This window comes from Dermacentor albipictus, chromosome 1, assembly GCF_038994185.2.
Source record: "Dermacentor albipictus isolate Rhodes 1998 colony chromosome 1, USDA_Dalb.pri_finalv2, whole genome shotgun sequence".
Lineage (NCBI taxonomy): Eukaryota > Metazoa > Arthropoda > Arachnida > Ixodida > Ixodidae > Dermacentor > Dermacentor albipictus.
Window position 1 is genome coordinate 218,682,778 of NC_091821.1, and position 25,765 is coordinate 218,708,542.

The following is a 25,765-nucleotide window of genomic DNA, read 5'->3' on the forward strand; positions in this document are numbered from 1 at the left end:
CCATCTACGCTCATGCGTGTGTTCAATATATACGCACAGGATGGACTTGCCGGCTAGTTGCTTGGGCATTTTAGAAGAAACAGCGCAACACAAGGACGACGGAAAAAACACGGACCACACCACGTAGCGCTGGCGTGGTTTATGCTTTTTCGTCGTCCTTGTGTTTGCGCTGTTTCTTCTTCCACGCTACATGCACACCACAGGTGCACGAAAGTTTCGGAGCATGGGGGGTTAACTTTGTTTTCCCCGTTTCCTCTCAGTGTCAGTGGAACAGTGCGTTGCTCCGAATTGTACACGCTTACCTCCGTATTCAGAAATGCATCTTAACTTGAAGCCCGTGCTTGATCTAAATGACGCAGGTCGTGAACGCACCAAAAGAAACGCAATGAGCGTCTTGGGGGGCGTTCGCACCAGGCGTCATTTATATCAAGTCAAGCATGAGCTTCAAATTAAGATGCATTTCTGAATACGGAGGTTAGTCATCTGCTTTTCACGGGAAATGTAGAAGAAACGCCCATCAAAACCAGGCACATTTTTAAACTTATCTAGGCAATAGGAAGCTCCGTAGAAAAAAAAAAGAGTGGTGTTAAAGGCTTTCAATGTCCTTTACTCCAAAATGGTTGCGCTGTCGTGGCATCAATGTACAGATATAGTGCAGCGTTAGTTGAAAAGCATGAATTTCCGTATTCCTTGCAAAAATAGGCTTGTAAAATTATTTATGTGCTAGAATCCAGGGTTTGTAGCGATCCTTGAAAACCCCTTATTTCTAATATGCTATTTTCGAGGCATTGAAAACCCTTGAATTTTTAGAAGTACTGGAAAGTCCTTAAATTTGTACACTTGGCTAGATTTAGCAGACATTGGAAAGCGTTTTTTTTCTTCTGTGGCTCTCTCGCATGTCACAGAGAATGGTATGTAGAGGTAATAGAAAGAAAGCGGCATCATTATAGTTGAAATTACAAAGGAGCCACGGATACCAGTTTTAGGCACATGGAACCGGTAACAAATGTACTTGAAGCAGAAGCAGGAAGCTCAACAGTTGAGGCATTCAAAGAGAAGCCGTGAGGAGCAAATCGAGAGCTACAGAGAATAAAAAGGAACTAGAAATGACTGTTGCTTATTTGATGGTGAAAAGCTGAGGCAAAAATGACACCACATACACTGTCAAATCAAACAGTGTTCAAAAACTGCAAATGTTGCAGGTCCAAGAAGTTAATTATGCTATTGCAGAGAAACTTCGAGCGCTTTCTTGAAATGCCTCCTTGTGTGTGCATTAAGACACTGTGCGTTTAGTGAAGGGCGGTGAAAGGCAAATTAACAGTCTTTCAAATGTTTCAATACAGTGAAATGCGATTTGTTTTGTTTTCTTTTGTTTGCGTTAACGATGTCGTTGTTGAACAAGTTATTGCCTCTCCAAGCTACTAAACACATCGCATGAGGTCCTTGAAGTTACTATGTTCGGGCCTCGAAAGTCCTTGAAAGCCCTTGAATTTATTGCTTCAATATTGCTACGAACCCTGTAGAACAACTGTCATGGAGTAAAAACCTCGGCTGAACAGGGACTTATACGGAGAGCACAGGAAGACTAGAAATGCAGTAGTAGGCATGGAGGGCACTGAAAAAAATATGCCACATTTGCTCGTCTGCCTTACGTTTCTGCACTGCCTGTCGCATTTTTAATAGAAGTGCACTTTCCGTTTACTCCAATAAACGCAACATTACCAACTCCAGTGTGGGGCAGTCCTTCAGCCAGTGCAGAACTCTTTCTGAACATCCCAGTCAGCTCTGTCATTTTTCCAGCATTGCAGTACAAGATTTGTTAAACTGGTTTAGTAGAATATCAGCAGTATACTCTTAAATTAGCTGTTTATTTGTATGCACAAGTTCAGGTCCTCAGTTTGGTTGCATGACAAATTGCCATACCTCAATAGATTCAAGAAACAATTTTATTGTAGTGTAATAAAATCGAAACAGTAATAATTACAACAATATAATGACATACATTTCTTTTGGTACGTATACAGCCCATGTCTTGGCACTGTATAAGTACAACTATACATCGCAAGTACTGTGTCCTGACCACTATTATTCACATGTGTTAAACCATCACAGCAATTCTTCAACAAATATCACAGCGATTAGTGACATACACTTTGTAACTGCTTTACATGAGCATAATGTATACAAATGGTCCCTGTGTACCTACACATGACTAGTGCCACCCGAGTACTATTACTCACAGGTGTAAAACCAACAAAGTAGTTCCTTAAAAAGTATCACAGCGCTTAGTGACGTACATGCTGTAACTCCCTTGTAAAAGCTTAATACAAACACGTGAGCACACAGAAAGCTAGCGGTGGGCCTACATGGAAATACCACCGCCTCAGTACTAATTCACAAGTGTAAAACCAACCAAGCACTTCTTTAAAGAATATCACAATGCTTAGTGACATACATTTTGTAACTAGCTTATATAAGCTTTATACAAACATGAGAATATACACAAAGCTAGCGGTGTACCTACATAGAAGTGCGGCCATCTGAACACTATTATTTGCAAGTATAAGCTCAGCAGAACAGTTCGTTATAGTGACGCACATTTTGTAACTGCCTTATACAAGCATAGTGCAAGCACAAGAATGCGGAAAAATATAAATTAAAAACGTGCTCTATGCATACACAAACAGATCAATAAACTGGTAAACACCGCTTTGAAGACACATGTGACTGTGGCAAAGCGCAGTGCTGCGCCGGTTGAAACTGCCATCCACAAAAGTATTGAGCAACGCTTAAACCACACGCAATAAAGTGCTGAAAGACTGCGTCTAACGTACCTATTTTAATTCAAATTTCTTAAATATAGGGCTCGCTTGCAGATAAGGCATCTGATCCAACTGACCTGATTTTACACCTGCTACATGCAAACAATGCACGGCGACTAGTTCAGAGTGGGGGGATCCCTTGCTCCGTTACAAAGACATACTCCGTCATTATACACGCATTCGTCGCACCCACGCCGCTCCCACGCCGCACCACCGCCGTCCTTCTCGCAGTGGCATTACGCCAGTTACAAACCGCAACTTTTCCAAATCTTGTCTCTCTCAATAAACTCTACCCACACTGTTATGCAGATCGTTGCCCTGGTTGTGGCAGCTCGCTCATAATCTTCCACGTCACGATTGAGTGCACTGCAAACCTATTTCCTCGCTTGCCAACTCTCCTTTACCCCCTACGCGACAAAGAGCTGTGGGACGATGCCCTCCGCGACGCATCTCCCGAGGTTCTCCGAGCTGTGATACAACGGGCTCGAAACATCGCCGGAATCATCTTAGGGACCCTGGACTGAGGGTTCCTCCCCCACTGCTCTCGCCATTCAAATATTATTAATAAAGATGTTTTACTCTCTCTCGGGTATAACTGGTAATAATAATTGTAAAAGGCATTTAAAACTTGATAGTATGATGAAGATGCATGACTAGAAACGTTCTGTCCCCCTCATACTCGTTAAAGAGGTGTAAGTACGACAGGTGTTCTTATATTTTCTCACTTTTTGCATTAATGAACATCCGAGAACCTCGAACCCACAGAAAAAGGATACTGCTATGTTAATAGTGTTATGAATAATTTTTTGTGAAAGCTTTTTTACAGACAAGTTGCAGTCTCGTTTCTGGAGGTTGAGCTGTATCATGCAAAATAACATGAAAGGTGGTCACATGGGAGCATGACACTATGTCATAATGTTCGTTTCAGTTGACTCTCTTGTCCTATACAAGTTCCTGCTCACTGTGGCCAGTGATGCAACAGCAGTGTCTGTGTGATTTGCATCGTACTTCTGTCCTAAGCCATCCTTACTAGAGTTGGCGGCACATAGATACCCAAATTTTGATAGTGTTGCTTTCTCAGTTAGTTGCTTTTGATTTGCTCAATATCAGTTGACACTTCAGCTGCATCAAACTTCTTTTTTACCTCTCCAACAACAACATCAACAAAAATCTTATGACACCTGTGTTGTCCTTCTAGTTGCCTACAAAAACCAGTTAATATAGCAACAACACTGACTATCTTCTAATGGGGGAGAGGTGTGTCCCACTATGTGTTCCACATTGTTGCGCTATGTGGGCTGGCTGGGGAGGCAACAACTATAATATGTTTGCATATTTTAAAGTGACGCTTGTACTGTGTTATAACACCTAACTTAGTCTTGTACTTGCTCCAGAAGAACACTGGCTCACAGTCGTGGTGAAAAGTTCTTGTATGTTGAGCAAATGAGTTGTATGCACTACAAAAAAAGTCACAGTGATAGCACACATGTTGCCCTACCAGGCCTGGTGCGGTTCCTTCTGACACTGCTGCTGATGCTGACGCGCTGCTGCTTGCCTCGTACACTGTTGCAGCTGCAGTAGACATGGCAGTCTCTGTATCTATTGCTGCCGTGTCATCTGTCATGGTAACTTCAGGTGGTATCGGGCTCACTTCTGCAACAGAGATGTCGTTTGCCCCTTGAGGGCTCTCGTCATCAGGGCCAATAATTTCGTAGGCATTGTCTCCTGCATCGAAGAACCAATAAGAACAGCCTGAATTAATAAACATAGCTCTGAAACGTGCGGACATCAAAACTTAACCACAAGCTTTGCACATCAGTGACCAGGCTTAATGAATAATACTTGGAGGTTGTCTTCACCTAGTCTCTTCTTTCGTCCGGATACTCTACCAACGAGTCTCAGCATACTTTCGGTTTTGGCCTTGATGCGCGTGAGCGTTTTGGCGTTACATCCTCTCGCGTCAATCAGTAATTTTGGGATTCGGATAGATTCGACTTGAGGAATGTGCTGCTCGTTTCTTGCAAAGAGGAATATCGGAAGTTGGTTAAAGGGGGGTGAGCCCCCTAATACCCCTGACACACGGGCAAAACTAAAGTCCTTTCCAGTAAACCCCTTTCGCTACTCTGAAGGACCCGTTGCAGAAAGGAGTTGCGCCGATGACACACGGCACCGCACTAAACTTCTTTAGGTAATTCCTCAGGTGAACGCTGCAAGAAAAATAGCGCTGGCTGTTAAAGCCACAAGAGAGAAAACATTCTTGAAAAGCTGCGTATTTAATTACACTTAGCTACTGTAGAATCTAAAAATATATATTTTTCATTGTTGATGGCTAATAATGCTTATAGTCGTTTATTTTATTCGTGTTTTTGCGTTGTTAGCAGCCATTTAACTTGGTACAGCAACTATGTGTAGCCGGTGTTTTGCGGTGCGTGCTGTTTATTCTGGTGATGCCCACGTTTCTGTCGTCCTTTTTCACGTCTTTGTCGTCCCTTACTTCGTGCGCGCAGGCGTAACGCGTTTTATTCAATATGTTATTCCAACAACTGTGGTCGCGTGACAGAACTCTGCAGTTGCAACATGACTCAGCGAAGCGCTAGCGACGAAGCAAGAGTTGAAGTCGCTCTGATGCCTGTCGCTCTCGGATCCCTTGAAGATGAGATAAACGCCGCAAAGGCGAAAGTGGAAACCATCAAACGTCGACTCATCATGAACAGCTTCATGTTGACAGCTTCGGCACTGTCCCTTCGAGCCGCCAACCGCGAAAGGTGGACCTACGTGCGCAACGAACGATGGTTTGAAGACACAGTGCCCTGCCTCGGTGACGGCCACTTTAAGCAAAGTTTTCGAGTGAGCCCAGCCACCTTCCGTTATCTTGTGGACTGTCTGCGTCCTTCGCTGGAGATGGTTACAACGAATATGCGCGAGTGCATTGCGGTGGAAAAAGTGGTGGCCATCGGCTTATTCAAACTGTGCTCCGTGGCAGAGGACCGAGTCGTGGCCACTGTCTTTGGCGTCGGACGATCAGCGGTGAATGGCAATTATCGAGAGTCTTGCGAAGCCGTCATTTCGCAAGATTTCGCTTCACGTCGAAGAAAACGGAATGTGATATTGACAATGCCCGCCTGGTGATTCGCGCATGCTGCGTGCTCAACAACATTTGTGAGCATTTCAATGATGCAGTTCAGTTTCAGTGGATCCAGGAAGTACAACAGTCTAACAACCAACTGTCCCAACCAGTGCGTAGTAGCGATTCTGAAATTGGAAATGCAGCCAGTGTGCGTTCTGCACTCGTGGACTACTTCAGACAGAGCGTGTAGACCTTGGTAGCTCACTTCTAGAAATAGGGCCCCAACATGCAAGTGCTTTGTGCTGATACTCGTGAATAAAACAAAGTGACCATTTGTTCTGCCTAGAGTTTTATTAAAAAAACCAACAACTGCATTTACGAGCTTTTCTTGCAGCTGCAGGTGTTTGCTTCGCAGCTTGAATTCGGTTTCTTGCGCCCGTTCAAGTTGCTCTTGCAGCATTCTCTGCTCAGCAAGTATGGCACCTTGAATTTCAGTCGCTGTCATCATGATCCGCCGTCACTTCCTCGTTACGCGCGCTGCTGTGCTCGCTTCGGGGCTCAGAGCAGACTGCACGGTGGTGAAGGTGGTGGTGGCTCTTCTGCCGGCGTTCCTGGCACCATGTGCCTTTACTGTCGGTCATGTCTGAAGTGAGTCCGCTTTCCATGTCAGAGATCAGCTGTAAACATTTAAGAAAAAAAAAACTGCTACACAGATTGCAAGCAAAATATTTCACCAGAGGCAGCGCATAGCAGCCTCTTAAGTGTAACAGACACGGCCACTTCGTTATAGCCACAATCACACCTGTTGATAATTACATTGAAGAAATGAACTGCACAAATGGGGATAGAATTTTTTATGATGCAGTACAATATTGCACCAAACACGACAGCCTTTCTGGGCATCTAGGGGCACCCTTCAAAAAAAAAAAGCTTAAAGTAACAAAAGCACCTTTATCACGCAAAGCAAAGGTCTCTTCAATTTGGCAGTGCAGAAAGCGACTTCACTTGTGAAGAAAGCGCAGCCAAATCGGGGAGACAAAGTTTCACAACTTTCTCAAAAGAAATGTAAACTTCTGTGAGTGAAATTGTGGTAAAACATAAGCGTAAATGCATGAGCATTTACTGATTGCAGGCAAGTTGCACAATGGTGGTTTATTCATTGCATACCTTTTGAACAGTGTGACTGCTGCTGTTGCAGCAGCTCTCCTCTATGAGGGATGAGTCGTTTATAGGTAAACGCCCAATAAATCTCTTAATTTCGTTGAAGTACGGCCACGTCGGTGGCGAAGACCCAGTTGTTGGGTCTCGTTCATGTTTTCTAAAACGAAGAAGATCACAATCGATTTCAGTTGTCAAGCACCAAAAGAAAGGACATTACAATGAGCAGCGTAGAAATACATTAAAAAAGTATGCAAGCTTATCAGAATTTTATTGCTGCCTGAAAGCAAGTTCACCTGTGTGACAAACTAAACGAGTACTTTTGACCATGGCAGCTTTTTTTGGTAATGAATCAAAATACTTAAAAGTCGTGCCAATTAAATGCTAGGCGGGAACATCCCTAGCTATTGTTTGCACAGGAGGTAACAACGTGCCTTTTCATTGACGGCACAATTTTTCACCTCACGAGGCTTCAGTCTTTTTTTTTTTCGTGTAGACTGAAGCACACTTAAGGTTATGGTTCCCAAGATATCAGACACGTGGAAATTGTAAACCTCGAGTACACCCGGCTGACCTAAAGAGAAGAACCACGAGACACATGGTACGAAGCCGCCGCGTTAGCGGCATCATTGCGGCCGTACACTTCATATGCGAACATAGCTGTTCTGACACTACTGCCCGTTGTCTGTCGTCGGCACGCTTTCGCTCACAACTGATTCAATAACGCAACATGGCTCTACCATACACCACGCAGGGCACCGATCTCGAAACTTTGACTTTAGCGATAAAATATCAGGTTCTCTGTCAAGCACAAATACACGCTAAACATAGAAGCACAGGGCTCGCGACCACATTAAGCGAGGAGAACAATAAATCGACGTCTCACCTGTATGTCTGAGTCAAGTTATCTATTTTACTGTGGACTTGTGCCCGCGTGCGGGGAAGGCCCATGCTGCTGAGGCTTTCGGCAATCTTATCGTACACCCCGCCGTTGTGTTTGTGACCTCGTAAAGCGTCCAGGTGGTCCTCCCACAGCTTTATAAGCGTCCAGGTCGCCTTTTCGGACCACTGGACGCGTGGTTTCTTCTGGGTATTTCCTGCGGGCGCTGATTGTGCAATCTCCATCTCGCGACGTGAACACACCACATGCGCGCAGCAAACGACGACGACACCGCCGGAATTCAACATGGCGGCACTAGCGACGTTATGCGAGCGTTTGAGAGTATAGCTAGAGGAACTCTTCACTATTCGACAAATTGTATTACCGCTAACAATTAAAACATATTCGCAAGGTAAAAAATACCTATGGGCACCGTAGTTGTGTGGCAGGTTTCCTTCTATTGACGAGTTGTGCACGCTGTGTGCGAGAGTAACTCCTTTTCCGCTCGAAAAGTGGTTGCGCGATCTCCTTTCCCGACAAAGAACTTTACCGTAAAGGAGATACTCCTTTGTCGTGTGTCACTGCACTTGAACGCCTTTCCGGTAGATGTCCCCTTACCTAAAGGACTTTAGAGTGCCCGTGTGTCAGGGGTATAACACCTTGCCTGCCTGGCCTGTATAGTAACAATTAAGATTTGTTTCGGGACAGTTGGAGGCCTGTGTCTTCCAGGTAGGACTCCGTTGCGTCTAGGGCTGATTGCAGCGCGTGCTCTACTTATGCAAGTGATCCTCCCAGGCAGGTCGTGATATCGTCCGCGTATAGCGAGTTGCCTATATTAGGAAGGGATCTGAGCCTCTCCGATAAGCCCTTCATGACTATGTTGAATAGCAAGTGGGAGATGACTGCTCCTTGGGGAGTGCCTCTGGCCTTTAGTGCTAACTCATGTGGACTTGAGTAGCGCAATCCTGATGGTGGCTGTTCGGTTCATGAGGAATGATCTAACAAAAGCCTGAAACTTTGCTCCCAGACCTAGACTGGCCCTGGCCTGCAGGACAAATCGATGAGATACTGTGTCAAAGGCCTTGGTCAGGTCAAGGGATAAGATCCCCCTAACATCCCTAGTACTATTATCGAAAATGTGCTTAAGGAGTACCAATACATCCTGTGTGGAAAGGCCGGGCCTGAAGCCGACCATGTTGTGCGGGAACAGTTCCTTGCGTTCTGTGTAATCCTAGATCCTGTGGAGGATCGCATGCTCCGCTGCCTTGCCTACGCAAGAGGTTAGCAATATCGGCCTTAGGTTGTCTAGGTTTAGGGGCTTACCAGGTTTCAGGATAAGCACAACCTAGGCCGCTTTCCACTCGTTTGGGACGCATCCGCTCTCCCAAGTCTTGTTGATATCTTTCGTTAGCAGCTCAGTTGACCTATCATCCAGGTTCCTTAGTAGTCTGAGATGCCGTCCGGACCTGAGGCCGACCTGCTATTTAAGATGTGAAGTACTGTTCTGATTTCCGACTCCGTGAAGGGGTCATCGAGCTCCGTTACCGCGTCACATTCGATGCTGGGATACTCCTCTGAGCGTGCTGCGCCTAGCGGGAGATATCTATTGGCTACCTCGTCTAAGAGCGTTTGTTCTGTTCCTCCTCCTTGTTTGTACCTGTGAATGAGGCGGCACAATGTCTGTCTTTGCGTTTGGTTTTTGTGTCATCTAGTATGTGTTGAAGGAGATTCCATTTTCACCCTGTGCGTATGCGCCCATTGACTGCTGAGCAGATTTCACCCCATTGTAGCCTAGATAACGCGGTGCAGCACTGTTCAATCTCCCTGTTAAGTGCGGCAACCCTCTTTCGCAACCTCCGGTTAAGCCATTGTGTTTTCCATCGCCTCAAAATGGAGGCTTTGGCTTCCAAGAGATGTGCGAGGTGCGGGTCCATCCTGGAAACCTCGAGCTCGGTTTGAATAGTTTTTGTAGCCTTTTCAACGTCTGATCTGAGTGTCTCGACGAGATTGCTGAAGCTCCATGTCCTCCTTTCTGAGCTTACGGAAAGCATCCCAGTCCATCACTCTAAATTCCCTGGCCTGGAAGGCTCTGACCTGAAGGGTAACACTAATGATGAAGTGATCGCTGCCCGGTTTTCTTGCTTGTTATCTCAAATTGTTTGCTCTACATTTCTGGTAAGGGCGAGATGGGGGGTTGTGTTTCTAGCCACCGACGTACCTAGTCGGGGGGAAACGGGGATCGGGGATGACTGTTAGCGCTTGGTTATCGACTGCCCGCGCTAGATTTGTACCCTTAAGGCTCAATCACACCGGCGACTTGAGGAGGTCGCGTGACCATTTGCGACTCGTGACCAAAAAGCGACCGAAGGCGACTGATGTTCACACCGGCAAGCCCGGCTGAGCGCGCCCCGCAAGTTGCAATCCCGGAGATTATTGTTCTCAGCGAGAACTCTCGGAATCTACGCAGTTCACGCGCACTTCGCTCGTCTCCCGGCAACAGCCATAGATTTCGATTCTAGTGAAGAGGAAAACGTCGTCAGTGTGCTGATGTGCTCTGCCGTGGTGTCACTCCTGGCAGCGCGGAAGCCCCCGAAAAAGAAGCGACGCTGGTGGGTGCGCCCGTCCCTCCGTTCGCGAGAAGTGGCCGGCCATGCAAGCCGCCTCCTGCCCGAACTCCGCGCGCATGACGAGGAGTATTATCGAGAGTAAGTGGTAAAGTTCGCGGTGGCTGGGAATCGGGGCACCGTTTGTGTGCTTTCTTTTGCTGCTGTTTAGCTTCCTGTGAATGCCGCCCAGCACATTCGACACGTTCCTGGAACTGCTGCGCCCCAGCATCGCAAAGGAAGACACTAACTATAGGCCTGCAGTCTCGGCTCATGATCGCCTAGCCATGACCGTCAGGTAAAATGCATGTCATCTCAAGAATAGTATAAATCACGTGTGCGTATGCTTCGCATGTAAAGAAGCCACAACACGAGCCATGAACATTGATGTGAGTTCAAAGCAAGTCCTACGCTTTTTTTTTATACACAAACCGATTTAAATACACTTTATATGTTGGATTTCTTTTTTCATTAGGCTGGGGGAGATAATTATGGCACTCAAGGTTGTTGCTTGCATGACGGAGCATGCATTGATTTCACGAGAAATAGCAAAGTTTTGTATTGGCGATTGGCGAGGTACATAATATAATAACCTCTGAATATCTTCTTGCACAGTTGGATTTGGGTAGTAATGTGCGATTATTTTTTAAAAAACATTACTTTGCACCACATTGAATATATGTCTCAACAAATAGTGCTAGAAAATACATTCGCAGTACGGTTATTTTATGTTCCCAAAAGCTTTCAGGATTAAGGCGGAAAAAAAAGGTGACTGTATATTCATATGTCTTAACAAAAAAGTATATTTCATCGACTTGACAGGTCCTTGGCCACAGGAGAGACGCAGCGGGACATGTCGTTCAACTTCCTCTGTATCTTCAGCATCCGCAAAGAGCGCATATGAATGGTTTAAGGTACGCGATACTTATTTCACTAGGTGTTTCATAAGGCTGATTTGTAACGTATTGCTTGTTCGTACTACTTGTTTGGCATATTTAATAAAAGAAATCACGTTAAACATTATTTGCCTTATATGAAACGGCCATGGAATGGCTCTTATGCTGCAGGTATCCGCAGAGTTTGAGGAGCGGTGGAATATGCCATGCTGCGTCGGGGCAATTGATGGGAAGCACGTGAACGTTGAGTGCCCCGCAAATTCTGGAACCCTTGATCATAACTAAAAGGGTTCATTCAGCAAAGCACTCCTTGTAGTGTGCGACGCACAATACAGGTGAGACTGGGTCCTTGCATCCCAATCTTTACTCAACGTTAGTGGAAGTGGCATTTCAAGACATTAAACATCCAGCTCCTTAAAGTCTAATTAAAGTCTGCATTTCAAGACATTAAACATCCAGCTCCTTAAAGTCTAAAGTCTGCATATCTGGTGAGGGCTCAAGAGCCTGTAGTATTCAGTATATGGAAATAATGCTTTGTTTGCGATAACTAAGTTAATTTGAGGCTACAGAAATTTCGTTATTGTCTATTGCCTGCCAGCGCAAACAGCATTTGAATGTATGCTGAGCATGCATGTCTCCTGTGAAACTTTCATTTGCCTGTGCGTTTGCAGGCATGAAAATAAAATGTTTCATTGCGACAACAAAATAAACTTACAACACAGGTTCTGATGCAACCTCCGTTAATTCCAGCATGGCCTCGATGTGCGGCCATTTGATAGTGGGGACATCATTCGTTCCTGCACCACTACGCTGCTTATCGCGCACCTCCTGTTGCTTCCTCTTGAAAATGTCTCTGAAGTTTTTAAACTTTTTTTCTGCAAAGGTTCCTGCAAAATAAATAAGCAATTGTACGTTGACAGGAACATGAGATCACGCGGAATAAAGTATGCTATAAGGAAGCCTCTTCTCTCCGTTTCTTCGTAGTGTGTTAGCCGCAATATTTATCTTTTTCACAACGCTTACGTAAATCAGAAAAAAAACATTCAAATATATGTAGCTGTGCAGACTCACAAATTTTTTATAACAGCGTGCGAAACGCCAGTGAAACCGCACGTTGCCACACTATTTCCTTCACTCATGAACACACCCGCGAGGCTCCATCGTTCAAGCTAAGTTCCTTAAAGACGTGCAAGTAACAGCGGATATTTGTAAAGACGTGCAAGTAACAGCGGATATAAGCATAAAGCTGGCAGGAAGGGCGTGCGTACCCAAAATAAACAGGAAGCGATTATATAGTCAAGCATTGGGCCTCGATTTTGTAGCGTTGCTTTTCCCGATAAGTCTCTGCGCCCGGGGAACAACATCGATCTGACCACACACGGACGTTTCATAAACGGGAATACATTAGCAGTGGAAAATGCACCGCAACGTGCCTCTTCCACATTTCGCATATAGTTACAAACCCGAAACCATATTGCACTTTCGCTTGAGGTACTTACGGGAGATGCCGAGCACGTTTCCGATCTCGGTCCATGCGACATCCTTCTTGTTACGGTCTTTGAATGATGGGTGCAGCTTGTTGTACAGGTACGGGTACTGTTTAACAGCCTCTATAAGCAACTCTGCCGAATACGCAGCAGCTTCCATGTTGGCGTGAACATTGTATTTGCCGCGACGTGAGAGTAAGCCGGATGTAGGCACATAAAAGATCACTTCCGGTGCGCCGCTGATTGGTTTATCATATTTGCGACCACGGTCGCGCGACTGAAAAATCGCGCAAAGAGCGACTAACCCAAGATAGTCGCTTTTCGACAAAAGCGACCGTTTGCGACTATTTGCGACTGGTCGCTTTGCGACCACTGTCAGTCGCCGGTGTGAGTGAGCCTTTAGCCGTCTGCCTGATGTTCCCCCATGCGTTGTGTGGGGCGTTGAAATCTCCCCCGATTACTGACGGTGACTGTCTAGTGAGTGAAGCCGCCTTCATAAACAGGGAGTGGAAAGACTGTCTGTGATCGGATGGCGGGCTGTAAACATTGAGAGGATGAGCACGCTTTGTTTAAGCCAGCTGTTGGGGATAACCTTAACGAGAAGCGCCTCCATATTCTGCCGCGACCTGACTGAATGTCATGTTCAACGTATGCGAGCTCTTTGCTCACTAGCGTAGCTATACCTCTCTTGAACTCCCCCCTTACCGCCACCAATTTGTAACCGGCGAGGGTGGGTGTAACACACAGTGTTTACTGTAGCAAAATTACTTGCGGCCTTTTGGCCTGAGCTTTAATGTACTGTTGCAGCGAAGTCTTGCGCCTTTGAAAGCTATCACGATTCCACTGCCAAATTACTAGATCATTTTGAGTGCCCGCCATTTTGCTAGTTTTCGTTTTGATGACCCTTCGGGGCCGTCCCAGTATCATCATTAGCTGCAGCTTGTGTAGAATCCTTTGACTTGGCCTTAATCGCCATCTTGTTCTCAACTGCTACTGCTTTATTCTCTATAGCTCCTACGTTACTCTCAAGTGCTCCCATGCGCTGCGCGAGCTGGTTAATGCTTGCCAGATTTTCTTTGGAAATCCTAAGTAACTCTTCGAGCATTTTGTTCTGCGAGCTTTCCGCCCCGGCCATCTCCGAGTCGCTCATCTCCGAGTCGTCCTCATGTGGAAGGGGGGCCTTACGTTTGGCTTTGCTGACCTCGACTTTGGGTTCCTGCGTTCTTTTCTGCACGGCGTTATCCGCCGCTTTCGCACCCTCGAGCCTGCTGGGAATGGCCTGCGCAACTTTCTGCTTGCATAGCTCTTCTTTGAGACTAGCAATCTCCTGATGTATTATTTCAATTTCATGCTGTGCACTATGCTCTGGCGATACCGACCGCGTTACATTTCTGGGTTTGGGCGTCTTCGCGACTCGATCCGCCCAGGCGAGCTCCTCCTGAAATCTCGTCCGAGACGCCGAGTGCCCTCTTGAATAGGAGCGGCTCCGCTTGGCGTTGCGCCGCCGCGTAGATGGCGTCCTGGAGCGGCCTCTCCTGAGGGTGCTGGCGACGCTTGTGCAGACGCTGAAGTCGCGTGACTGTATTCCTCGGGCCACCTGCGTCTTCTCGGCGCGCCGGTGGCGTTGGCGTCTTCGCCTTCTGACGATGTAGGGGACTTGAAATATGTCTTTGCATACTCAGTCCGCAGTGGGATGTGGACCTCCGCATAGCGAACACTTTGGAATACAATGATGATCGTCCGCTGGGGATTTCTGTCCGCACGTGCGGCATGGCACCACTTGCTGTTTGGATTAGGGCAAACGTCGGCATGATGTCCTAAACCTCCGCAGCCGTAGCAAACCTCCGTGTGTCTCCTATATAGCGTGCAGCGAAAGCCTTGGACCCTCTGCCGTGGTGACACTTTCAGCCAGTATCTGAAACAGCAAACATGCCATGACAAAGACGATTGTCAGAACTACTTGTGAAATGGGATTTTATGGACGTCTTCTGTGTAACATCTAATTATCATGGTTTCAGTCTGCTGCAAAGTGGGAACACACATTTATACAAGACTAAGAACAACGACAAACACGTGGACAAGGGCAGCAACAAAGATGGTAAAAGAATTAAGGAACTTGGGGCCTTTCTTCCGAGCCAGTTTGTGCACTGTACAGTTTGTGTACAGCCAGTTTGTGCCTGGCAGAAGATGATACAAAGAGTATAAAAGTAGGTCACACGCTCAACACAGATTTCACCATATCGACTGCTTAGAACACTTACACATTAGGAATACAGGCAAAACATTCAGTATTGTGCACTGTTCAGGATTTGACATGATGCCACAATGCGAATTCCATTACCTGCTGCCCGATCAAATTGTCCTTGCTTTGACTTCTGAAACTTGGTGGCAACGCGCTCAGGGGCGTGCCGGAGCCACGATTTGATAAAGGCCTCAACGTCAGCAGCAGTTGCCTTTGGTGCTTTGCGAGCAGCATCTGAAATTTACAAGATTCCTTAAATCATCTCAACAATAACAGTTGTCTTGGCGAAAATACAAATTTTAAGAGTCATAAACAGTGTGCTGAGCCTACAAAAAAACTGAGCAATAAATTACTGCGTACTCAAAGTCCTTCCACACATTACAAGTTTGTTATATTGAGTAGAGTTGGGCACTTCAGTTGCACTTGCTTTTTCAAATGATAGTGAGGCAGAACACCAGGCAAAACGGTCAAATGATTGCTTTGCATTTTTTATGTAGGGTGCTATTTCAATAACCTCACACCGCCTTGCAATGAAAGGCTGCACGGTGATCTTACAATTTATTCATGCCCTTCGCTTTTTACCCGACAAACTATAATATTTTAAGTTTCTAGCTTCTGAAGCTAAGCCTGGAACTTTAGAGTGTTAGCAAATTGTTCATTTTTTACCATGTAGGTTTCTTTAGTCGACATTAAAATATAAGTGCACAATGAAATTGCAGCATCCCTGCAGTGTTGAAATATGCAACCCATAGCAATGGTGATAACTGACTGCAAATTTGCAAAATAGATAAACGGGCAGCATTTAAAAAAAAACTGACATTCGTATGGTGTATGTGGCAAAAATCAGAACAATGAGCATGTTTTCGTTTTTCCTGAGGAAGGCTAATTCTATGTAAAACACAAAAGTAAGATGTATTGTACAGCACACCTACTATGGCTTTAGCAATCTTCAAGGCGGAGAAGCTCAGTTTTCCTTTTCGACCCATCCAAGAAAATTATGCCGCAACCTCGTCCGTGATGCAGAATGACAAGATTCATTTTGTTGCCCAGTAGGCATCTTTCCCACCGAGCTGTGCCAACTCATGAACCTGTGTACAAAAGAGAATAAATTATTTTCAACAAAGAAACTTGTTGAATGATGTGACTGTTTTAGAATATGAAAAGAGTATAAGTCATAAAGCATGTAAGCAATGTACGAAAAACGCATGACATTCTTAATATTGCAAAACTGCACTGTTTCAACATCTTGAATATTCATTATGAGTTCGATGAACTGAAACAAAAAACAATGAAAAAAAATAAACACAACTTACCACGATCTTAAATTTTCAGTATCGAGCTTGTCGTCAAACTATTGCAGTTCTTCAAGACTGCTTAGTGGATGGCCTAAGAGATCTGCGCATTCGGTGACTGAAGAAGTAGGTAGTATATCGCACAACTTGTTCAGGGTGCCCGCTTGTTGCTCTAGCATGAAGCGAAGCGTGTTCAGCAGTCGTAGTACATGTCGCTGGAAGTCTGATAAATGTCGTAAATAAACGCTATTAAAACTTAGTAGGATTCAAGAACATTTTAAGCAAACCATTTTACTGAAAACTGCATTCATTTCTTTAAAAGGTGCGTACTTTTCTCAACACAACAATGATGAGGTGTGTTTTGTGGCCATTCTTGCTCTATCTGCTCACCTGCAAAGCGGAATTTCAATTCATTAGTAGTTTGCAGTAAATGGCTAATGAGTTATTTGACTTTGACCTCCTTTATCTGGCACATACCTGCATCAACAGAGTGGTTATCAGACATGCCTTGTGGCGAGTTTGTCTCTGACAACTGGGTCCCTGCAGTGTCAAAGAAGAGAGCAGTGAGCCGCAAGAGCCGCTCCACTTGTTGGAAATTCTGATGTGCAACAGATAGTAACGAAGAGCCTAGCAGAGCAAAGAAAATTACCGATAGCAAAGGTTTACTAGTTCAATTATAAAACTGAATTATAGAGGTTAACATATTTTGCTTCACCCACTTCTACAATGCTTGAGAATTCATTTATGCATGGCTCTTAAGAAGCTTTACAGCTATCTGTGGTTCTAACCTATAGGTTGGAACCACAGAAAGTTGCTAAATTCGTTACACACAAAAAATAATAAATACGCACGTAAATCGTAATTTTGTAATGAGACGGCTGTGTGAGGTATGTGTGAGAATACCTGCTGTGCCTTTGTCTCCCTGACCAAATGTGGGCAGACTTGTTGCTTCAGTCAAGGTTATTCCTAGAAAGCAATACATGTAGTCCATCACGTAATGATTCCTATTAGCATTAATCACCACCATACACTGGCCGTGGAGCGCAGTATACTCCTACATAAAATAAATTTACAAAAGCTCCAGTATTTATACTGAACTTCAAAGTTACAATTCCGCAGTTCAGTGCTGCAGGATGAATTTCCTTTGTAGCAATCTGCTACAATTGCATGAATGTCACAATTATATTCATGCTATACTCCATGATAAATGTTTCTGGCAAGTGAATAAATGCCAGAGGGGCAACTAGCAAAGTTTCGATGTACATGCGAAACTCGCAATTGTTGAATGCAATTCACAATTGTTGAAAATGGGCTGACTAGGCATTCAATGTGAAATTATCAGAAAGCATTTCAAGCTTTGCATCTATTTTACTTTGAAGTTGGCACTGCACTGCCGAAGCACAGGGGAAGAACGAGACGGACGAAACGCTTCGTCCCATAGCGTCCTTTTTTTGCGTTTCAACCGTGCGCTGCCGCCTTCGTTATGGATTATTACCAACACGCCCATTCGCCCGTCATTTTAATTTTACTGTTTGGAAATGCGCTTTGTAAATTTTAAAATCATATTGATAATGGCACATGAGCAGTGTTAAGGACAGGCTAGCTACGAATGCAGCTAGCAGCCTGCTTTTCTCTTCGAACGAGCAGTTCTTCATGGATGGTATGCAAATATTTGATGCAGATGAAAGAAAGGAGGTGGTGCATTGTAACATCAGAGGGTTGAGAAAAAATTAGCCTCATGCACCAACGGAGCGCTTGCAAGGCTAAAGCTACGTCCTCAATGGAATGCAAATCACAGCTGTACCCTCAATGCAGCACTTGGGACAGCCATTGTAGCGTAGCCACTGTGGCCTTTGGTCATCATTACGAAAGACCGTGCTTGCGCATCACAAACAAGAGCCTTCAGACAAACTTCAATTGGCTTGCCGTTGACAACAAGCCCATTCGCAAGCAAATACTATAACTGATCAACGAAAGCTTTCAAAAAGTCATCGGATGAATGCGGCTTTGAAGACCCCGCATAAGCCCCAATAACAAATGGCTCAAAGCCCTCACGACAGTTACTAACTCTACAATGTATAGGCCAAAGTTGCATTCTTGAGCTTTTTGCAAGGGGCAGACCATCTACATTGACAATGAGTGAAACAATACGTGGAGGGTCTTTCACGAATTTCAACGAATGCTTAAGCCCGGCAGTGAGACCAAAATGACAACATTCGCCCGTAGACAGGGCCACCACGGAGTACTCGGCGTTTTCTAGTCGCGGCGTTTTGTGAAGTGCACGCGCATCATCAGGGAGGTCAAGTTGCTCAAAGATGCTGTAACGTTTATGCAGCTTCAATAGCTGGTTTAATGCTTCTTTCGTTTGATGTTATTCTCATCTGCCCATTGACGCAGATCCTCTCGAAAGCTTGCTTTCTGCGGTGGTACTTCATCTGATGAAACAACGGGCAAGAAGAAAAATGCGAGTTTTGACGTGAGGCTCCAGTGAAATCATCTGAATCACCTGACGAACTATTTGACGATTGTATGGAATCGGCATCATGACTCGCAAAATGTGCGATTTCATGCGAGGCACTAGTAGATTCACTATGCAGAGCTAAGTCATCATGTTTTGCAACTGCCAAGCGTTGTGGCTCTTCTCGACATGGCTGGGTGGCGGAGGCCGCACACGCATTGTCTCCCAAACACTCCGGCACAGCGCACAAGGGATCAATTAAGCAGATGTGTCCTCCTTGCTTCCCGCGATGACTTCTCCGTAACGAGCTTTTTGCGAGGCCTCTGCATATGTTTGTAGAAATCCTAACAAAATTTGATAGTCACAACTGTCACCTGGCTTCTAGCCACTACAAGCAAGAAAGCAGCTGGTTGCATACAAGCAATCACAGCCTTGATAAACGCGTGGTCCCGCTCACCTTGGTCACGTAATCCTCAGACGAGAAGCTCGTCCACGGGCGCAAGCCAGACACGCATACCTGCCAAGTTCGCAGAGAAGACTTTAGCGAGATCTGCCTGGAGTTGGGGGGGAGGGGGGGGTGCTCGGAATCACACCATTTCACACGCATTTTTCCATGTCTGAATTTTTTATTTAGTTGGAACGGAGCAGGAATTGTATAGTTTTTGTTTCGAAACGACCAACAACCTACACAACTGGTCACTATCACTACATCTTCGACCTGGCTGACGCCGCCCTATTCAAGAAGTCCTTGGAGTACTGTCGTGCGTAACAATGTTCGCCGCTGCGACACTTCGCCAAAAGAATGTGTCTGAGGATTGTGTCAGACATAGATGCTCGGAACTGGGTACGATTTTTTTACAGTGCTGAACTGCCTCTCGCATTCAGCGTAGCTGTGCGGTATAGAGAGGATTCCGAGCATAACCGCTGAGATAGGCCCAAATTTCAAAAGCCCGTCTGCGCCTCTGAGCTGGGAGATGGCGTTCCACTGGGCATCAGGCCGTTCCTCTTGCAGCACATCTGGAGGAATGACAAAAGCCTGCAACTTCACAAATTCCATTTCCAGAAAGTTGAGAGCTTCATCTTTATAGTCTCTAGCGTCTCAAGTGGTAACAAGGCCGGAAATCTCTCCACAAGGAAGAGCACGTTACGAAATGACATGGTGTCAATGGATTTGATATCAGTAACTTGTGAATTAATCAGGGCACTGTGAGCCAAAGGAAATTTGAGCCGAATGTAATCACAGGCAGTGACGTATTTCCGAACAACCTAAAAAATTGTTCTTGTTCACGTGGCTTGAGTTTTTCAACAATGTGTTTAGCTTCTTGTCCGACCACAATGTCTCGGTCATCCTCCTGCGCATCTCGACTCTGGTAGTCAATCGTAAGCAGGTCATTGTGCTCCTTTAGCAGGCCAGGCCTCACGAACCTTGAAAGGAGATCCTCAAAAAGCCCAAAAAGTAGCGATTGCAGCAAGTGTATTTGAGGAGCTTGCGCTTGCAGGCGGCAGTTCAATGTCTCAAAGGCAGGGATAATGGCCTTTAAAAAAGACAGCAAGCTTTGTTGACATCAGAGCTCAGGAACACGCTGTAACAGCCGTTCCTCACGTGTTATGCATGGTGCTCCCCGAGTCTTGTCTTCCACATCAGCGCCCTTAGCCGTTTTCACTGTCACTGGTGTACTCTCTGCTGACGTTTTTCTCTTTTGTTTGCACAGGATGGGCTGCGGTTGTGCAGTTGCCGCTGACGCCACTGGTGTCTTCGGAATTTGATAGTAAGACAGAAACTGCGGGCTTGTGGCTTCACCTTATGAAGGAAAAAGCTCAACAGAGGTGCCACTGGTCCAGTAGCCTTTGCGGGCATTTCCCAAGCGACAGTCATCGAGTTGGCGTGTGCTTCAGGATTTTTCGGAACTGAACATTGTGCATTTCATGAACGGTCTAAGGGCAAATTTTTTTAGCACTCTTTTCCAAATAAAAAATATCCACGAGGACTTCGTCCACCTTCGACGGGAGACAAGACGCCGCTTTTTCAGCCGCAATGTTAATCAAATGGCATGGACAACCAATTTTTATAGCATTTTGATGGGCCTCCGTCAGCACTGCCGCTACGCCATTTCTTCCCCAACATCACGTTGGCGTTGTCAGAACCAAAAGCTATATGCAATTGGATAACGGTATGTTCAACAAAGTGAGGGTATCTAGAATCAATCTGGCAATGTTGCGCCCAGTTGAATGGCCCTCCAGGGTGCTCAGTATAAGCAGTTTGCTCTCGATTAACCCCGATTCTTTTACGAAATAGGTGACCACGATCGGGTACAGCTGTGCTTGGCTATCGTTACTGCCATCTATGGCAACCGCAAACACTCTTTTTTTCAGGGCGCTCACCGTGATTTCCTGTGCGTGGCGAGCCATTTCACCGACAATTGCTGTAGTCTTAGTCCTAAAACATCTGACTTCAGGAACATTTTCCGCAGCATAGCTCCCACGTGTTCAGAGGCTCTCAGTGGGATGGTGTGCTCCAGCAAGAAATCTGTGAACAGGCATACCGCGCGGATGACGTCGCTGTCGTCTTGTCTCCCGAAAAATTGTTGGAGACGTTGCTGGTTCTTTTGGCACTGAAGGCTGTTGGCGCGCTTCTTCAACGAAACGTGCGTAGCCAAGTCGGTACTACCGCCGTGCGAGATGCTGATGTCGCAGTTGCAAATAGTGCAAAATGCATGATGCTTGCCTTTCCGCGACGCCACAATACAGCCAAACTTATGTGGTATACTGTCTTAAAAAGACTTGAAGGTATTTCTTGCGCTGCTCTTTAGTCAACGCTATTGCCGACAACTACGTAAAGGACTACACCGTGTACCGGAGCGCCGAAGCCAACAAAGAACGTAAGAAAACTTCCGATGAGCGCGTGGACGTGGCCTAGTGCTGCCTACGGAAAAGCCGGCACAAGAAAGTGGAAAGAACCTGCAGGGAGAATCAGACCCTAGCGCTACGCTTGTGATACCTTGGGCAGTTGTGTAGACAATTTCCTTATGCGTAGATGAAAACGACCGCGGCGCTGCGTTCGCATAAATTCAAAGCAGAAGTGATTCTGGGAGCTTCAATATTGTGCGCTTGATCGGCTACGCTTTTTAGACTCTTCGCTGATCACGATGTCAATCGGTGTCACGTAGTTCCGGCGCTATGTGGCCAGACTAGGAAAAGGATTCGGCCGAACGTACACGGGCGCGTTTTCGGGATATTTCTGTTTCGTTCGTACAATCGTACAAAACGTAAAGGGACCTTCACCATTTTCCTGTACATTTGGTGCAGTCTCTTCCATTTATCCAGCTAGTGGCTTTTTAAGCTGCCTAGATAAAAACTGTTCATTTACAGAAGGAGTTGCACTTGCGGCGTCAACATCAGAAGGGTAAGCTGCATCACTTTCTTCCCGATTTTGCCTCTGTAATTCTAAGGTGTGGCAAATGTGAGCAATTAACTCAGCTATGACAAGGCTTTTTTGAGTACTCTAACCACCTTAGGGATTCATTGTGTGAAGGTTACGCCCCCTGACAACAGTTGGTGACAGTCACCTGCTACACGCTGTCCGACCTTTCTTTGGCACTGTATTAAGTGTCTACGCAGCTAGGTTCTGGGCAATCAACTGATACAAAGGTGTTAACCCGGAAATTAAGAATAGACTGCATTGCAGTAAGATTTTTTCAAATCCTAAGTGCAAATGAAAATTAAAAACAAAGTATATAAGTATGGTAGCGGTATCTTAATAAAAGGCAATTAAGTACAGATAGCTCAGAGAAGGAAGTCCCTCAGCGTTTTGTTGAAACAATATTGTGAAGTAGCCGTCGTTATTGTTGCAGGTAAATAATTCCAAAATGAAACGACGGCCTAGGAGGCTGTCAATACCAGTAATTAGTAATTGCCTTCGTCAGCAAAAGTTTATTTGATGAGAAAAAGGAGTAGAATACTTGTTTACCAGCTGTGAAAGAGAAAATAAGTTATGTGAGGTCTTAATACGACGGTTACGAGAAAGAAGCTGGCCTCTTCCACATCTAAACACACAAAAACGGATGGAATTCAAATCACCCTACAAAGGAATAGTACATACTCTATGTGCGCTAAGCGTGATTGATCGAACAGCCTTATTTTGTATATGAAAAAGCGCTGTCAAATGTTTCATATAAGTACTGCCCCAGGATGATGTGCAATATGTGAGATGAGAACAAATGAAGGCATTATAATGTGGTCCCAGAATATGCTGAAACAACTGTCTGGTTCTGATGAGCACGCGTATGCTGAAAGCTTCTATATTAGTAATAGATTTCACAAGTATGTGATACTTTAATTCAGGTGAAAGTGTACCACCAGGGAAAGTGGCAATATTTGATGAATATATAAAGCGATTGCCAACACAAGCCTGTGGTATAGTAGTGTCTTTTCTTTGGGTGGGCTGAAATAGCGCGAAAGTTGTTAAAGGGGGGGTGGGGTTCACATTTAGTACGTTATTATCACACCAGGTAAGAGTTTCGTTGTCTGCATCTAGCTTATTTGTCAAGTAAACGGTACTTTTGTCATTGCAAATTATCATTGTTTCATTGGCACAGAGAATAGAATTGGCGTTATTAAGAGCAGCTGGCAGGTCATTTATACAGTAAAAAAAAATTGAGCCCAAAATGAAACCTTGCGGAATGCCCTGGTTAGTCGTTATAGGCTCAAAGAAGAAATTCTGAAATTTCGCAACCTGAGAACGATCAATTAAATAACTACATGTAAGGTCCAGGGCTGACTCGCATATGCCGAAGGATTCCAGTTTATAAAAAAGAATCATGTCATTGAGTGTATCAGAAACTTTGGCGAGATCAATGAAAAGGGCCCCAGCGCTAAACCCGTTATGAATTAATTGTTTTATGCGATTAGTGAATGTAGAAGAAAATAAATAAATCCAAAAATAACGCGCATAAGTTCCAAATAGCTGCAAAGCATGCAATTCATTAAGCAGAGTAAGTTATTAGACAGGTATCAGAGAATGTAATGTTTGATCAGTGCGCGAAAGCTCAGTATGATTCGGCGTGCTAAAGAGTAGCAGTGCCAAAAGCACGAGCATTCACTGAGAAGGCTTGTTAGGCAAAAGAGCCTCCTGTCAACACGGCCTACACATAGGCATACGCGCACTCTCCCTTTGCGGGTGGCGAACTTAAAGGCATACAATACTGGGAAGTATTCGCCCTTCGGGCCAACGTCGGCCCTGTGGCCCAATTCTCCACACGCATAACAAACGTCTCCTTGCCTGCGATACAAGGAACAAGGGTAGCGAACACCATCACACACGATGTTTATGGGCCCCTTGTGTCCGTCGAACAACACGATCACTGTTGGTGTCTTCTTGATTCTTCGAACCCCCAGAGCGCCGGGGTTTCTGCGGTTGACGATCATCTCCGTCAGTTCTGCGTCACTGATATCCAGGTTGATTCTGCGGATCACTCCTTTCCATGTGTCGTCCGACGCAGCCACGTAGCGGCCACTTCTATGACGATATTTGCCATACAGATCTGTTGAACCTTGGCGTAGGCGCGCGCGTTCGCCTCGAACGGCGTGACAACCATGAGAATGTTCTGGAAGGGGTTCGTGCACAACGTGTCGTGCACAACGTGCACACTCCGCTGTTAGGGAAGCCGCCTTGTGAGCGCACGCTTGGAGATAACAAGTCCGTCTTCTTAAGATCCAACCCTCCACGAGGCCGTATAATGGTCTTAAAGGGATCCCCAGGAAGATTCGCGATTCTGCAAGCTTCCACGATTCGTCTCAATACATTTTGTGGAGCGGCAGTGCGGGCGCCGCCATTACCGCTTCCTTTCGCTAAAGTGGGCGCGTTAGAATCACACCGGTCTGCAAGTTTCTACTTCCTGCTCAAGACTTGGATCCAGCCTGAGCACTCCGCTTCCTCCGGATTGATTTCCATGCCTTCTACAACCAAGGTATTGGGGTTGGAGGCCATTTACTAGCTCGACGACGCGTTGGGCCTAGGCTCGCCGCCTGCCCGACCGCCCCGTATGGTTTGGCACGTTAGGCGTAGCTGCACGCCAACGTGGCGTGCGGTGGAAAAGTCTCGGGAAAGTCCGAAAAATCCAACCACCGGTAAGATTTTGGATAGCCGCTTGTTCCTTGGACCAACCTGCGTCGATTTATGCGCAGTTCCTGTGGGCACAGAAAAGCTTTCTTCTGTTAGATTTTATTTGCTACACCGGAACCACATTTGCCCGCAGGGACCAATAACAAGGTGCTGCTTCCTAAACATCGGGTGGGTTGTAACTTTTAGCGCCAGTTTTGGTAGCACCGCAATCGATTCGCTTGCCACAAAAGAATGTCAGTAGCAGAAGATATCTACATTGATAACGAGCGCCTAATGTCCACTGTAGAGGCCCGGCCGTCTTTGTGGCTCTCCCGACACAGGGACCACAAAAATCGACAGATAAAAGCTGCCCTGTGGAGGGAAGTGGCAGCGATAGTTATACCCGGTGTGCAAAGTAAGCTTGCTTGAATTTTGCGCTGTTGCTTGCGAAATTTTCGTAAAATAGAACTACTCTTTTGCACAGATGGTGCCACCGTCGTGCAAAAACGGTGGAAGTCGCTTCGCGACAAATTCCAACGCTGCTACAATGAAGCAACGTCCCAAAAGAGCAGAGCGGGAGCCGAGGAAGAGAGCGCGAATGCTCGTGCCCTTCTTCGATCTCCTAATGTTTCTCCGCGACAAAATGGAAACGAGAGCGCAAGTTTAATGGAGTGTTATTTTGTCGCTTAAAGGAGAACTCGTGCATCGCCTCGCTATGTTAAACTGTCCTATTATACTGCGGTTGGTGCGAGATTCACAA

General features: G+C 45.7%; 1 long non-coding RNA gene across 3 annotated transcripts in view; it reads left to right on the forward strand.

The window, feature by feature from the left end:
* Positions 1 to 462: 462 nt before the first annotated feature.
* The window catches only part of LOC139054227 (uncharacterized), a 29,954-nt gene continuing 4,651 nt past the window's right edge, over positions 463 to 25,765 (forward strand). For 2 of the 3 annotated variants that reach the window (XR_011511079.1, XR_011511081.1), the window contains exons 1-2: positions 463 to 11,444; positions 11,598 to 11,761. This is a non-coding gene — a long non-coding RNA (uncharacterized lncRNA). The remainder of the gene's footprint in view (positions 11,445 to 11,597; positions 11,762 to 25,765) is intronic. The other variant, XR_011511080.1, reaches the window with a different exon arrangement.